The sequence below is a fragment of the Rhopalosiphum maidis genome, chromosome 3 (assembly GCF_003676215.2).
Source record: "Rhopalosiphum maidis isolate BTI-1 chromosome 3, ASM367621v3, whole genome shotgun sequence".
NCBI classification, from domain to species: domain Eukaryota; kingdom Metazoa; phylum Arthropoda; class Insecta; order Hemiptera; family Aphididae; genus Rhopalosiphum; species Rhopalosiphum maidis.
Genome location: NC_040879.1, coordinates 70,363,223 through 70,379,067, shown reverse-complemented (window position 1 = coordinate 70,379,067; position 15,845 = coordinate 70,363,223).

Genomic DNA, 15,845 nt, shown 5'->3' with positions numbered 1-15,845 from the left:
CACTTAACTCGCATAGACATTAAATAAAAAATGTTTATACTTAATTTATTATATTATACTATGATCGTATATTCGTAAAAAAAAATATGTAAATACAAAATTTAAACGAGTATAACATTTTGTTTTGACGACGATTTGCCAAACCCTCAAAATTATTGTCATTTATATAAATACTATAGACAAATGTGATTTAACTCGGAAATAATACGAAAACCTTTTTTTCGTGAACGCGTTTTGTCTATGTTGCCCGTGCGTGGGTCGCAGAATGAAAACAAATACACCTACCATATATAGTGCACCAAATGCCCACATCCTTTTTATAATGACAACAACGCGAACAAAAAGTAACAGCAACAACAACAAAAACGATATATAATAAATAATAATAACAACAATAATATTGATAATTTGACGTTGCAGACGGAGTAGACGACGACATGAGCGGAATGCGGACAATAATAATTATTATTAATTCCCCGTCCGTGCTCGGTTGTCGCCCACAATCCGGCGGGTCCGCGTTATCCTCCCGCGACGCGCGCAGTATATATACAAACACGCGCCCGAGCTATTTTTACGAGTGTGTTTGCCTTTGCACTGCTCTCGTCCTCGTTTTATGAAGAGCAAATCTAATAGACGCGAGAGCGATAAATACACATTTTTATTATACGGCGGACGGCCGTATTATATATAGTAATACAATGTCAATATTGGCCCGCTGAAATGGAAATGGAGCGCGTCCGCGTGGACCAATCTGTCCGTATGTGGATTTATACGATCGGTACGTGTCGAAATACTCGCGAAATATGTATGCACCACGCGCCGAGTAAATTACTTTGTAGACTTTAATGTTTTTATATTGATAGTTTTATTGTTGTCGTCTAAATGCAAAATGAGATCTCTGTACGACTGCACCTATATATGAGTACACACCGCATGCAGTCGTTTATTATACGAGACCAATCGGCCTTTCAGATTTTCTAATCGTCTTTTCCACTTGCAGTCGGGTGTATAAAGTATAACATAGGTAGTAATTTATTGGTATAAACATTGGCGAAACTAGGACTTAGGAGGGGGGACTTAGATGGACTTAGCCTCCTCAAAATTTGTTTTAACCACCCTAATGTTTTTTTTATTATTTAAGAATTAATAATAATTTAAGAACAAGTTAATGAAATATTTCCTATGGCGTAAATAATTATTATAACAGAATTATCTAAAAGTAAATTGTATAAAATAATATAAAATATTTTGCAATATGTAATTTAGTAATAATATTATGCGGGCATGCGGCAGCGGCCAGCGGAATTGGGAGGTCACCGTCCAATATTTTAGTTTTATTTTGGTGTTTAAAAACGGACAAAATAGACTTATTTAGTACTTTTAAATTTTAATATACCAAAAAAAGTATTCAGTCATATTTATACACTTGTTAGTTGTTACTGTTGAAAATTAACGGCATGTCTAAAAAGTATACTGTGTCTCTTCTGTAGGCAATCGGTTGGACAGGCAGTTTGCTTTATAAAAGTTGTTCTATCTCTATATTATATTAATTGTTTTAATGTTCTGCCCTATTTCTGATGTAAATTAAAGATACTTCATTACTTGCATTTTTGGTTCTTGTGTTTCAGTAATATAGTGATGGTTCCCTCTTCTCCCCAAAGTTTGGGTTCATTAGACTCGTTTAATAGATGCTAGAGCTTAGTGGTAGGCGTGGGCGTTCGATTGCCGATATGATATTTGACGATTTGATATGAAAAGACCGTCGTCATCGGGTGTTCAAACGCAAGAGAGTATTAAAAACTATTTTTGTAGTAAAATTATGCGAACCCAATATTGCATATTATTAATATCTTCGGAATAGGTGTACCGTTATAGTCTTACAACTATTGATAACCAGTAACAACATAATATTATTATCGTATTCGTTTACATGGAAAACACTAATGATTGTATATTTGTATTTTATATTTACCAGCGCGAATTCGACAACAACAACATATACTGGGTTTTTCTTGATAAAACGTCAGTCATAACGCATATCGCGGGTCTGCTACATAATATTTCTTATTATTACTTATAAACTTACTTATTACTTATTAGTAATTTACTATTTAGTATTGTTAACGTCGTTACGTGCTGAGAGTAGTCGTACTTTTACTGATATCACTGCGGTACAACCGTCGCAAGTTCGTCTTGTGTACCTACTCAAACTTACCGACCGACTATCGTTTCTCGACCACAACTACTACAGGCGTGACGCGTGTGATGTCGGGATCGGAACCGTCGTGCACAAATCGTTTCCATATTATTATGCATAAAAGTTTTTAAAACCCGCAGATCATAATACTGTTATCGTGCTATATTTGTTTTCATATCAGTCTTTCTACGGTTGTCTATACGAGAAGAATTTTGGCAGATGCACACCAGTATAGGTGTATGCATCGATGAACATCGAGAGGTAAGTTGTAGTTTAAGAAAAAAAAGTTTAGTTTAGTAAAATTACACAGACAACGACATTTGTTTGGTGACAAACAGGTCTGGTTTATAATTAATAAAAACATTTGGAACTTTGACATCGTAGTCTGTTGGAATATACGCAGGGGCGGATCCAGAAATTCATCAAGGGGGGGGTAATTAAAATATTTCCATCAGATACCTATTCATACCTACTTAATAACATACTTATTAATATAAACATTTATTACTTTTATTATTTACTTATTATAATATTCATCATTTAGAATTTATTCTTACAAATTGGTATCAATGACAACATTTTTATACTATTATAAATTTATAAAATTTAAATTTAATTAGCTCAAGGCAAGAGCGGATTCAGGGGGGCATCGGGGGCAAGTGCCACTCCCGTTGGAAAACATAGTATTAAAAAACATACATTTTTATTATATTGTTTTTTTTTTTGGTGGGGGGATGTATCTATATTATATAATTTTTCCAATAAAGTGCCCCGACCGTAAATACATGCTGGATCTGCCTTTGTCTCAAGGGAAGGGTATTTACCCTTTTACCACTCCCTTGGATCACCACTGAATATACGTAGGGTGTAGGTACTTAATGTGTTATATATTATTACGACGTATTGAATTTTCTTCATAATAAATACGAATAAAAGTTTCGTACTTATATATTGTATCTTTGTCAGAATGATGGCTTATGATTTTATTAATTTTTTATGAACTGTGCCATTCCCCGTACTCTGTTTTAGTCTTATAGGTTGCTTAGTATCAATATTGTTAGAAACTAAAAATGGATAACCAATAATAATATCATTACTTTTTTTTCAATTTTACAAAATTCTTAATGATTGACAACTACAGTCAACAGATCTACCAAAGTATTTTTTACATACTTACTCATATAGTCATATGTAAACACATTCAGTCTTAACTTAATGCATTAAGTACATATTATATAAAAAATAAGTATTTCCGTACAAATGTTAAAAAATAAAAATAAATAATAAGATAAATCAGTATGATTATATGAATAATGTATAAATAGATTGATACTGTGGTTGGTATCATTATTAATACAAAAGGTTTTATCTTATATTAATTAATATGATTTTTGTCCAGGCTATAGGTTTTTAAATTGTTTATGCAAATTATAATTACAAATAATAAATTTAGTGAATATAAATTTACACTAATATTAACTGAATATTTTTTTCTAATAATATTTTTTTACTCTTAAAAATATTAGGTTTTAGGCGAGTACTATAATCATGGTTAAATGGAAGCTTAGGTACACTAGGTATAGCTATACAAATATAATTTCATTAATTTATTTCATAGCTTAGCGCTATTTTAAATTTAGTAATTTAGTATACCATAGTACCATACCATGTGGCATGTACTTTATGTTAACTGTAAATAGTATATTGCAGTTCTAAGCAATCTAATATGACACAAATTCCAAAAGTATATATTGACTAAGCAATAGCATAGGAAACCATATTCATAGTGTTTTGAAATGAAATACTATTTAATTATAACCCAAGTTATAATTCTATTTTAAAAACTGATATATTGTGACACCTGGAGACTACAGAGTTCATACTTTCAAGTTTCAACTATATTTTTTTATTATAGCATCAACTGACAACTACCTAATAAGCTATATTTTTCTAGAAATGTTGCTATCTTTGTTTAGAACTTCTTTCTATCTTTCCTACTATTATTAGGCTTATTTATAGAAGTAGTATGCTATCTTTTTATAATTATATTCTTTTTCTATGTTGTCCCTAAACTTTTTGCTCTACTCTCAGTCAATATTTCAACATATTTATGATCTTATAATAAAATATATTATTCTATTATACAACAAATTATGGTTTTTTATCGAACAATAAAATAAAATATTTTATATTACTTACTTATATCAAAAGGTACCTTTATAAACTACTGATAATATTAATGATTTATTCTTACTTTGTAATTTTACTTAAAGAAACGTTTATTTAGGATTTTAGCAGTTTCTTTTATTGTGATATTGTATTATTTGTATACGCAGTGTATATTTGATACAATGATACCACTATCGTATTAAATAATTCGCAGTTTGTTTCGAAACTATAAAAAATATTAAAAACCAGGAGATTAATGAATTTAAAATATTGAAACGTCAATATTTTCAGAAAAATAAATTCTACAAAATAGCTTTTTCAATTTTTTTAAAAAAAATAATATATATTTTAACTTTTTTTCCAAAACATTAAAATAAATTAAAACATGAAATATTTGAAGTTCTTGCCTCTGTGTATCTTATTAAAAAACCAGAATTATGATATTTCCATTTTTCAGGAGATATCGCAATGGATAAATCCTCATAAATTTGTTATATAGCTTATAAATTTTCATGATTTTGAAGATCTTTGTTAAGCTCGATTTTAAGTTTAAACATATTATGTATAAAATATTTGTGACAATTAATTTAATAAATACTAAGATTTAGTTACACAAAAAAAAAACAGTTTTGTGTAAAAATTCCAGTTTTCCTAAATTTTTGTTTGTTTTATTTTTAAATTTTGGAATTATTAATTTTGATCTTCCTAAAGTAAAAATAAGACACGATTTTCTATCCAAAATCATCCTCAAATTTGAAATTCGAAGTATTTAATCGACTTCTAATTATTGTGTATATGCATATACACACACAAAAACGCACATATTAACATTGTAAAATCAATAAATTCATTATAATATAATTAAATATACACGCTCTGCTTAGAATCTAAAATAAAAAATACTAAAAATTTATAATGAATATAATATGTATGTGGTATGCGAAAAATGAAAATTAGAGTAATTCATTAAAATATTTAGAGTATGTTTGCTTATGCTTTTGGGGAATTGATATGTAATTGTCTTTTGCTATAAGTTACCACTGAGTATTACCTAATCTAGGAATTTACTATAGGACAGCCCGAGAAAATCAATCGTTGAATCACTCTGTATAATATACACTGTATATTATAATTATTAACAAGGTACCATATATTATGTTGTTGCACAGTACTAGTCAATCACATGACAGTGATGATGTTAATAAATTATTATTATTTCCGATAATATTCCAAAATAATAGACAGTATGTGTTAAAAGTGTTCTTAGGAACGCTGTTCGCACCACGCATGTAACTCAATTATATAATATCCTATCTGCGCCCTCTCTCACATTTTGATCCTCTCCCATCACCCCTACGCTTTGCAGGGCAAATATTTGCTTCAACCGTACAATACTCTTAAACTATAATTGCTACGTGGCAATCGTCAATGACACGAGTGTCACAGTAAACGACGGAATATTGCAATTCACATATATTTTTATACAATGCGTTACATTTTCTGTGCATTTGTCGTCCTCGTCGTTATCGACATATTTCTTTTTCAAATAAATTATTATACGTTGACATAGAATATGATATCCATCATAACCGATTTCAAGTGATATAAGTCTAGCGGATTTCTTTTAAAATATTCTCTTATTATTCTATTATAAACTGGTAAAAAAAGTACAAAATATGTTTGTTTTTTTTTTCGGATTGAGTCATTCTATTATTTAATTAGGTAATTTAAGTATATTATATTATATTGTTAATATCTAATAGTTATATCAGTTTTGTGTATTATTCTCGAGTAGAAAATATGGTCATTGATAAATGATTAAAGTCGAACAGTTAAATAGTGTATTACCTAGTGTATAATTATATATGTTAGTTTGAGTGGACCAGAGTGATCAAGATTAAACTAAAAGAATTTAATTATAAACCATTGGGAACTAGTGTTTTAAACAAGTTGTTGAACGTTTATTACTACTGTTATTACTTTATTTTGTTAAATAATTTTTTATATTATTAAATAAATCCCCACTCGGGAAATGAAAAATAGAATTATAATTTTTTATAGACAATAATACAATATACTGGTATTTTTTAACATGAAAAATAGTTAAAATATTGTATTAGCTCCCAAAATATTATGTACCTAGCATTCTTTAAATAATTTTTAACAAAACTATTTTCATAGTTTTCGTTCTTCAAAAATTGTTTTGGATATATGGGTTAAATCACTTATACGTTATAATGTTATATATATATTAATATTAATATTAATATTAATATATATATATATAGACACCCTATGTCGTGTGTATATAATACACAGGAGGATCGCCAAGGGTGACATCGAGTGCATTGTGTTGTTCCAAACATTCGCCACCGTCATTTCCGTGCGTTCGTCCGTCACACAATGCTAGATAGTCTATAATGCACCAGCGGTTTCGCTCTTCACGTTTATCATTCCGGTTTGAGCTCTGTATCGTTAAACAGCAATATGTAATATGAAATTGATTATGCTGCAGACATAATTACAAAAAAGTTTGATTACAATGTGTATCTCGTAAGTACCTATATCGTATTTAATGTTAAATGATTATTATGTTAATTAAGGATTGAAAGCGGTATGTACTTTTGGAAATTTAGTCCTAAAAGTTTGACAACAACATGTCTTTTTTTACTAGTTGTTATATTGGTAATTTCATAATTGAGGGTGATGTATGTATCTAAGTATATTATACATTTTGCAATGTTATCTGTTAATTATTATGACATTATAAGAATAGATTTTCGACAGAATAGTAAATAATTTTTTTTTGTTTAGGTGTACATTGTGAAAATTTTTGCTATTTCCCAATAATTGTACTTGATTTCCAATAAGGTAGTTATATACATAGCTCCACAGACAACTAAGTAAACAATTTAAAGCATTGTTCGCGGTGGCAACTTTTGGCGATATAGTTATTTAGACGCGTTAAGAAAGTATATTATTTAGTATTTTACTAAGGGTTTATTTGGATTTTATAAGCCGTTTATACATTCATCTACTATAGCTACAAATACATAGGTATTACACCACAAAAATAGTTTCGTGCGTTGACGATTTTATTTTACAAACATGGTAAAAGGATTTTTCTATGGTTTAAGGAACTGTGTATGGAAAAATAAGAGAGAAGTAAGAAATAAAAGAGAGAGTAAAATTGCATGGAACTATTTGCTGCTCTCACTGGAAGAAAAAGCATAGTAATAAGTATAGTGTGATTAGTATATAGTTTGTCCTCGTTAATTACTTTTTTCCGATTAATATTGTTAGACAATTATTATTGTGTGGAGGCTTACTTAAACCGAGTAAAAAAATGAATTAAAGCTTGTTTTCACGTTTCTTGAAAATCTCGAATTTGTATTAATAATTCATAAGCCAAGCCGCCAAGGTGTTGATTTCTGTTATTAGACACTCTTTTTAAGCTATTGTGCAAATATGATTGAATATTCTTTTTAAATAGAAACATTTCTAAAGCTCGATGTCGAATTATAAATATTCTATACATCGCTTATAATATAAAATATATTATTACATCATTAAGTTTTTTGAGTTGTTATATTAAATTCTGAAAAATAACAATATAATAAATAGATAAATAGGTAGCTATATATACATATATATATATATATATATATATAATCGTTCGGATACTATAGACTTTTAGACAACAGACGATCGTTCGAGTCACAACATTACACTACAACAGTAGTTTTGTGATGTACCGGCAGTCGATAAATATGGACTGTGCCGCTCATCGCAGTTTTGTTATTATTATACCATTGTTATTTACGAGTCGTCGTCGTCGTCATCGCCGCAAACACAATTGTAATACACACGACGCGCGGTAAAAACACGACCACCAAACACTTGTAGTTGTTATATTATAGTAATTGTTTGTACAATATTATTATTGTCGTCCAGCGGTGGTGGGTTTTACGCGCTTTTATTGTGCTTACGTCGTCGACGACAAGGAAATACATAGGCTGACGGCAATTCAATTAAACGGACACTTGAATTTGATGAAAAGAAAGCAACGCTGCGGTGACGATTCCCCGTGCTCACCCCACACTGTGCACTGTACAGGTCTTAATCTGCCGCGACGACTTATTCTTGCACGAGACCATATTTTATATTTTATTGTATAAATCATATTTTTTAACTTTATTTGAAATTAAACATTCTATACATATTTTGATATTTTGATAGTAATCATAAGCTTAAAATCTTAAATGGTAATAAAGTTTTGTCAGAGATGCTTGATAGAAAAAGCCGCCCACAAATTAGACTCATGAATATTATTATTGTCGCGGATGCTGAATACACAATACTTTACGGTATAAGTCTTTACTAAATTTAGGTTAGCTTTAGTGGTGTATTTAGGGGTAGAAAAATTAATCATCTACTTAATGACCAACATATTATATAGTTGGTAATAAAACAACAATATATTTTTTTTTCGAGGTAAATATTGTTAAGGGCTTCAATTCAGGTGGCGTGGCAATTTCATTTCAACCAAATATAAATAAAACTTATACATAAAGCGGGAAACTCGCCTTGATGTGTTACATATTAAGGTTAAATTATTGTCATATTGTGTACTAACAACAATACGGTAATGCAATTGATTGAACTTGAGCTTATTTTTATATATATACATATATAATATCGTTATTTTTTATTTAAAATATACAATTTGGTTAAAAAGGTATTTATTAAGTTTATTGTATAATTCCACATACATTTATTTATTAACTGTCATGGATGACATGAATCTAGGATAAAAATGACACGGAAAAAAACGACATTTTATAAATAAATAATAATAAAAAAAATCTATATAGATATCATATTGAATAGTATACACGACAAAAAACGTTAAATGCATTTAACTTTAAAATTTCAAATAGGTATTAATAAAGTATAAGTATACGGTGCATCCGAATTGCGTGCCAAGAAAATAAACATAAATTGGAATGTCCGAATTGCATGCCGTTTCTTAGAGAAGTCTGTCCGAATTGCATGCCGTGTACCTACCTATTATCACCTACAAGTTAATCTTTATTTATCATGCACTTACGTGCACAACTTAAATTTTATTTTTCTATTTTTTTTTTTAAAAAAAATATTTTAAAATTTGGTGAATTTTTTTTGATAATATACAATATAGTGCAAGTATATATATAACTAGCTATCCTGTGCACTTCGTTGCTCGTACAAAATGCATCCGTGTTAAGTTTGGTTGCCTAATGCTAACATTGAGCATGAGGATAAATATTATTTTTGGTTTTCTGATTTGGTGTATAGATGATATTTCCGACAAATCAACTTTATATCCAATATGCACTTAAAAATGTCTGTTTTTTTATTGATATTTTTAGTATATGCTTGCAACAAAAAATCTTTAATGATAAATATGTCAAATATGCACTTAAATATTTCTATGATTTTTTTTATTCCTATATCCTAACCTACGACCACCTTCAAGTGAAATGCGAGAGCCGAAACGGATACTTTAGGTGTAGCTCTAATACATCTTTTATTTTAATATTATTTCATATTAATATAATAATGCTTACAAAATATTTTAATCTAGAAACTAATCAGTTATAACAACCATATCATAAAGCATAAAGCGTTTCTATTCATGATTTTTTTTAAAAAAAAAATAGAAAAATCAAAAATCAAGTCTAAGTTCTGTACGTAAGTGTATGATAAATAAAGATAAACTTGTAGGTAGTAATAGGTAGGTACACTGCATGCAATTCGGACAAACCCCTCTAAGAGATGTCATGCAATTCGGACAGGCCCCTCTAAAAGATGGAATGCAATTTGGACATTTTTTTTTTGCATGCAATTCGGATGCAGCCTAAATATAATATAAAAAGTCAATAATTTTTAGTTAATTATTAAATTTCCGTAAAGTATCGCGTATTCACGTCGAACGATCAAGGTATAAAATACGATTACATTTTTAACGATAAAATTTGGTTTATCACAACACATGTGTATTATTGTTGAAGTCTTACTTCTAATAATATATAACTTAGGAACATATTAAAAAAATTAATATAAATGTAAAGTTTATTTCAACAAGCGTGCTTTCGAATTTCTATGTACCTAATTTAAAAATAATTTTATTTATAACGACAATTATTTTAATAACTTTTAACCAAAATTAACATTTTTCATTTAGTCGTTTTTTTCCGAGTCGTTTTTTACCGATTACTATTATCATTGACCTTTTGTTCTTAGTACCTACACAAAGATTAATAATTCAAAATTACTAAAATTTTTTTAAAAACGTTGAGAAAAATTATTTGCTAAATAATCATAATAGTAGAAAAGGGATTCTCATTAAAAAAAAAAATAACGCGTCTTCACTGGACATTTCTTAAATAGTACAACAAATCTCAATAATTTGAAAACATCACAATCTTTAAGTATAGGTATTTGAAAATTCTAAAATCAAAAATCACTTTCAATCAATTAAATCAATTTTATGATATTTACATATATATTTATAATACATGTTTATACTACAATATAGCTATTGAAGTAGGATTTTTACTTTTACTATTATGGTAGGTTGATATAATTTTAAATTAATAATAAAATAATTTTAATTTAAATTATAAACAAAATAATAAATAACATACGTTATTTATTGCTTAAATAAGTAATTTCATCTAAATTTAAATTAAAATATCCATAAAAAAAATTAATTATATATTTTTAGATTTCTGGTTTCAGTATGAACTACTTATATGGAATTTTTTAGGTATTTAATTTTTAAAACCTAGATAAAAAAGAAAAGTATATATGAATTTCTTACTACGAAATAGTTTACAATTTTCATTAAGATTACAACTTCATATGTTAATTAAAAATAATTATAATTTTACAATTTTTATATAGATATATAAACACTTATGTGGATTTTGTATTATACATTTTCAAGAACTTAAATCGAGCGAATCATTCGACTCATCGAGTTATTTATAGAAAACAAATGTAAAATAATATATTTAAATATGTTATACGCCAACAATCTAAAAAGGATTAATAATTTTTGAAAATTGTTATTACATAATGAAAATGAAATTTTAAATATTTAGTGAAAATTTCAAGTATTTATACTCTATAGTTCTCGAGTTATATCAATAAAATCAGAATTACGTGAAAATTCTCGTTTTATGTAATTTTTTTTTTGTTTTTCTCGATTATAAAAAGTGTTGCGAATGTTTGCTTTAGTAACAACTGAATTCAATTTTCTATTAGTAAAATTCTTCAGTTTTTAAAATCTAAAATAATAATATTGTGTGTAAATATACACACAATACACACACACACACTCGCATATATATATATATATATATATTGTTTTTATATTTTATTATTAAAAAAGACTTATACATTTTACCAATGAGTGTTTGTTATGAAATTAAAATTAAATTGCTATTTAAAATGCAGAAGTTGATAATTGTTATTTGCTTCCTCAATAAATATAAAATTAATAGCAATATGTAAATATAAGATTGTGGTTTAGTGTTTGTCGTGTGACCTATAATATATTTTTTTTGTATGTGATTTTATTATGTACCTTTTATTTAATTAACCTTTTAATTTTTTTTTACCTTTCAATACATAAATATTAAAATACATCGGTATTAAGCACATTTTAAAAAACGTTTAACTTTAATTTTAAAATTTTAAGTTAAAATCAGGTATTATATATAATAATAATAATAATTAATTAATTATATTAAATATCCTGGAATTAGATATTAAAAGATAACAACATTTTTTATGTTTAATGTAAATTATGAGCATTTTAAATTTGTAATATTTGACAATATTTGATTTTTTTTTAAATCCACGCTCAAACATAGGAAATTATATTCCCTTTTAGTTTGGTAAAAATTAATAAGAAATGTAATAAATATTATAAAAAATATTACTAATAATATTTAGTAATTCTATTTAATATTAAAACCAACAAGTGAAATGTGAACAACTTGGTGTAAGAGGTATGTTATGATTGTTATGCAATTTTAAAACAGATAAAACTAAATATACGACTGTGTTGTTCACTTGATATGGCACTCATTATTTAGCTTATAAATTATAATATTATTTTATTCATAATATTCGTAATAATCCAAAATTCCAAAATCATTTATTACGCATTATTAATAACTTAAATAAGTACACGTTCAATTTCACATTAAAAAATAATAATATATACATACCTCATTAATGAATGCTGCAGATTACCATATAATAGCGAAGAAACCGTTATTTTTTGATCATTTTTCGCTCAATGGGAATTCTATAAGGTATATTTAATTTATTATGAAATCTTAAATATACGTATTATTATATTATTATTGTATTATTAGTTGTATATGAACAATAAAATAGACAATATTACTATTTATTTTGTCTAACATAAACAACATAAGTATATCAAGTAGTGGAGTACCTTGTGATTGACGTTATTATTAAATAAAATGAATTTTACATTCTGAGCATATCGATAAGTGTATTGGTTTTACAATGTGTGATTTTTTTGTTTGAAAACACTTCGTAGGTATATCAAAAAAAAAAAATGTTTCAATATTAAACTGCGAAGTTACTAGGTTAACTATAGGTCATCACTTAATGATAATATAATATTACCATTTTCTAGACATTTAGTTATTATACTATTTTCAAATATTTTAAGGCCTCGTTCATTTTTTACGAGTTATTGAAAACAACAGTTTTAGATACTTTTTTTTAATTAAAAATTATTGATCATAAGGGCATAACAATTTTTTTTATACACAATGAAATTTTAAAGATATATTTAAACTAATTTTAAGCTAATATTACTACGAACCTATTTACAATCTTCTACGGTACTGTGGTATTGACTTATAAGTTAGAAGTTCATAACGATGATATTGTATATTGTAGACAAAAAAAAAGAATTCTAGTATAAGGACAATGATTATGAAACTGAATTGTACGGGGTGGTATTATAATTAATAATAATAATAATACTAATAATAATAATTACAAACAAATAATATCCAACATTTTTGTCTTTTTGATGTTTTTTGTTGAATCCATTTAGTTTGACGTTATTTGTAGGTATTACCTGTGTTTCGGTGATTGTTAACGTTTGAGTAAATATTTTTTTCGATAGGAATACTTTATTGTGAAATTTGCTTACTATTCTTTTATCTAGTGTATTTTCATGTGTGAAATTAAGCAATTTGTTTGTGAAAATGGCATTTTGCAGACACCACACACAAATAACTTCATTTTCCAGTGTATTCTCATATGAGAAATGAAAAAATTGTATGTGAAAATGATGTTTACAAATTGTACAAAAAAATAGTTGTTTTTCTTCTAAAAAGCAGTCCATTTTTTACGTTGATAAATTTTAATACAACGTTAATTGAATAGTTTTTTTCACATTTATTTATATATTGTTATATTTAGCAGATAGTTTAGCCAGTTAATAAAAATAATAAAATTAATAATTGCATGTACAAATGATTAAAATATTATCGGTAAGAATAAATCGTTTAACGATAAATAAATTTGAAAAAATGTTGCTTCTTATTTAAGTTTTGTAAAATGATTTGAAGTTATTTTGTTATTAGATTTTTATTCTCGATTCTTACGTTTGTTAAGAAATATTATGTATAATTATATAACTTTGATTTTATGGCAAAACATTATTAAACATGATGTGGCTGTATTTCATCCAGTAGGTCGCAGCACTATTTACGTTTTGGTTGTTCTTCGGAGGCATTTAGGATATTATCAGTGCTTGAATTGGGAAAAATTAAGTAAAGGAGCTCAATCCAACAATTTAAAAACTGCGTTCCAAGTGAAAATTATTTAACAGAGACCCGTGGGGGGCTTTGCCCCACCCTCTTGCCAACCTTACTTATATTTTGAATACCACTTTTCAGCTGCACAGATATTTTAATTCTGCTTTCATACTATCCCACAGAATAGATATGTACAATTAATTATAGGCAAAGAACAGTGTGATATTACTGATATTTTAATTAATTAATAAGCAAACTAAAAAAAAATAATATATAAAGGGGCCATAGAAGTGATAATAATAATAATATAATAAAAATAATAAATTAATAAACTACCTATTATCAAAAATAATTTTGATACTATAAATTGTAAAATTCGTTATATTATAAATTGAAATCCACATTTTAATAAAAATTATTTTGGACATAAGTTTGTGCCGTCTCCCAATTCGAGCACTGGATATTATACTAACTGTTACGTCGGCGATGAGAGGATTATGAGGATAGCTGTAAAGGTTCGAGATATTTGTATACATTTTTATCTATATTTTTTACAGTTAGATTTTTAAGTTTTTTTGAGACAATAAAGGGGGCTTTAGTAATTTGACTTAAATATTGTATTGGAAGGTTTGGATTCTGATTGAATATTCATCGCCATCACAGTAGTGTGTATAAACATTTAATGCATGTCTTAACTGCAACAAATTAAAAAATGTTCAAAATGAGCCAAAATATTTTTTAAAATTATTTCCTGTACAGATAATTCTAATTTATAGTTTATAATAGATACTTGTGTATTTAGTGAATATTTTCTAGTCTAATACAAACAAAAAAACAAATGTAAAACCAATATTTGTTTGCTCAAATTCTAAAATTATATGCTTTTCAGTGTATATGATTTGAGGATCGTGTTCCTTGTATTTTTAATATGTTTTTAATGGTAGTCTAGGTATTTTGAAATATTATAGTTGTATATTAGTTTGATGTTTGTATGTTTAAGAATTTTAATTGTTTTTTACATTAATGTATTGTAAGCTGCATTCTTTTTAATTAATTTTGATGGGAATTAAATAGTGCAAAGCATTATCAAGATAATTATTCGAATAAGTATGTATTCGAATGATTTTTAAACATAATGCTAGTACAAATATAATACAGAATGATTTATATTAATTTTAATATTAGTATTAATAGTATTATATCACGGGAAATTCTTCTATCACAAACCACTTATTATTTCAAAAAGTATTAATGTTTTTGAAAATATATACTTTTTACGTGGTTTCTACAGTTTCTAGTTGTTATCCGTTTTAATTTCACATATTATTCAAAGGAGGATATAAATATTTTTTTATTAAACAAGTAAAATCCGCAACATCAATGGCCATTCGGCAAACAGTATATATTAGTAGATTAACAAGATTGTTATAAACACTGTTTTTACATTATATGATTTTAGTATTTCGATACATAAAAATCGAATTTAGGACGCGTAGTTTATGAATTATAAGTAAGTATTTCAAGTGTTGATGAGCACAGCGCATTACAATATTTTTTTATTTTTTAAACGTTACTATATAATGTATTATGTCCATGTAGCTATTGAATATAGGCATTAA